The sequence below is a fragment of the Mandrillus leucophaeus genome, unplaced genomic scaffold (assembly GCF_000951045.1).
Source record: "Mandrillus leucophaeus isolate KB7577 unplaced genomic scaffold, Mleu.le_1.0 Scaffold51, whole genome shotgun sequence".
Lineage (NCBI taxonomy): Eukaryota > Metazoa > Chordata > Mammalia > Primates > Cercopithecidae > Mandrillus > Mandrillus leucophaeus.
Window position 1 is genome coordinate 5,054,929 of NW_012105475.1, and position 2,185 is coordinate 5,057,113.

A 2,185-nucleotide genomic window follows, 5' to 3' on the forward strand; every position below is an offset into this window, starting at 1 on the left:
AAATGTTCAGGTTAAGATAAAGATTGTGAGCCGGGCGCAGTGGTTCCCCTGTAATCCCAGCACATTGGGAGGCCAAGATGGGCAAATCACGAGGTCAAGAGATCGAGACCATCCTGTCTAACATGGTGAAACCCCGTCTCTACTAAAAATACAAAAAATTAGTCGGGTGTGGTGGCGGGCGCCTGTAGTCCCAGCTACCAGGAGGCTGAGGCAGGAGAATGGCGTGAACCCGGGAGGTGGAGCTTGCAGTGAGCCGAGATTGGGCCACCACACTGCAGCCTGGGCTACAGAGCAAGACTCCATCTCAGAAAAAAAGAAGATTGTGGAGACCAAAGTTCTTTTGAAGTCTTATAGTGGCTGCCCTTGGAGATAACAGGATGACAAATGTTTCCTATTCAGATTTTAGATAATCTCTTTAGGATTGGGAGGGTCTGGAAGAAAAAGATCCAGCTAAGTTAATAGAGATCCTTTACAGATGCAAACTTTCCCCCACAAAAAAATAGCTTTGCAGAGTCATTTCAAAATATAGCAAATAAACTTGTTTTGGGGTAAAATATCTTGCTTTCCTTATTTGTCTCCTAATGTTATGCCAGAGTCAGGTTGGAAAGTAAATCTGACTGGGTGTGGTGGTTCACGCCTATAATCCCAGCACTTTGGGAGGCTGAGGTGTGCGGATCAGTTGAGGTCAGAAGTTTGAAACCATCCTGGCCAGCATGGTGAAACCCATCTCCACTAAAAATGCAAAAATTAGGCCAGGCACAGTGGCTCATGCCTGTAATCCCAACACTTTGGGAGGCCGAGGTGGGCGGATCACTTGAGGTCAGAAGTTCAAGACCAGCCTGGCCAACATGGTGAAACCCTGTCTCTACTAAAAATACAAAAATTAGCCAGGTGCGGTGGCACACACCTGTAATCCCAGCTATTCGGGAGACTGAGGCAGGAGAATCGCTTGAACCCAGGAGACAGAAGTTGCAGTGAGCTGAGATCATGCCATTGCACTCCAGCCTGGGTGACAGATCGAGACCCTATCGCCAAAAAAAAAACAAAAAAAAAAAAAAATTACCATTGTTATTCTTTCTTTCTGATTGAATACTTTGTTTTTGGAAAATCTCAAATAAAAACTATTTTCCAAAATAATAAAGCTAGAATATCCATTATGCTTGTTTCCTAGCTGCTCTGGCGGAAGCTTTAACAGAGGCACTTAGTGCTCCCAGAACAAATTCACAGGCTTCTCCACGTCCTCCTGGCTCCCTTACCACTGGGCTGGGGCCAGGTTACGAGTTCTAGTCAATAGGAAATAGTAGGGTGACATGTGTCAGTTCCAGGCCGAAGCAGTTAAAATCAAGTGTGCCTCCTCCATGCTTTTCTTACCCTGTCATGGCAGGTGAGAAGGTGCTAGGGATCGCCAAATGCAGGAAGCCTCGATCTCCAAGACATTGCTTGCAGAGAAGCCCAGCCAACCCGCATTAAACCTTCTGTGAGAAAAAAACTTCATTTTTTTAAGGCACTGAGATTGATTGCTATGGTAAGTAACCTAAAGATGACAATGTGGGAATCATTATTAGCTTCCCTGCCCATTAGAAGAGTCTGGTTCTGTGGGATCACTTTTTAAAACTCCAAAGTAGGCCGGGTGCGGGGGCTCATGCTTGTAATCCCAGGACTTTGGGAGGCCCAGGCGGGTGGATCATGAGGTCAGGAGTTCGACACCAGCCTGACCAACATAGTGATACCCCATCTCTACTAAAAATACAAAAATTAGCTGGTTGTGGTGGTGCACGCCTGTAATCCCAGCTACTCAGGAGGCTGAGGCAGGAGAATGGCTTGAACCCGGGAGGCAGAGGTTGCAGTGAGCTGAGATCACGCCACTGTACTCCAGCTTGGGCGACACAGCAAGACTCTGTCTCAAAAAAAAAAAAAAAACCTCCAAAAACCTCCAAAGTGGCCATCACTAAATGCTAATAAACACTAGAGGGCACAATTGAGTTGTGGAAAATTTTGGCCAGTATTGGAAATGAAACAAGGTATGGACTCCAGCAAAAATTAATGCAACAAATGGGTTGTGAAAATCATAAGCTTTGGCCGGGCGCGGTGGCTCAAGCCTGTAATCCCAGCACTTTGGGAGGCCAAGACAGGCGGATCACAAGGTCAGGAGATCGAGACCATCCTGGCTAACATGGTGAAACCC

At 46.5% G+C, this 2,185-nt stretch overlaps 1 protein-coding gene across 1 annotated transcript in view; it reads right to left on the reverse strand.

Moving 5' to 3' along the window:
- Positions 1-2,185, reverse strand: part of LOC105551205 — a 33,027-nt gene that overhangs the window by 1,362 nt on the left and 29,480 nt on the right.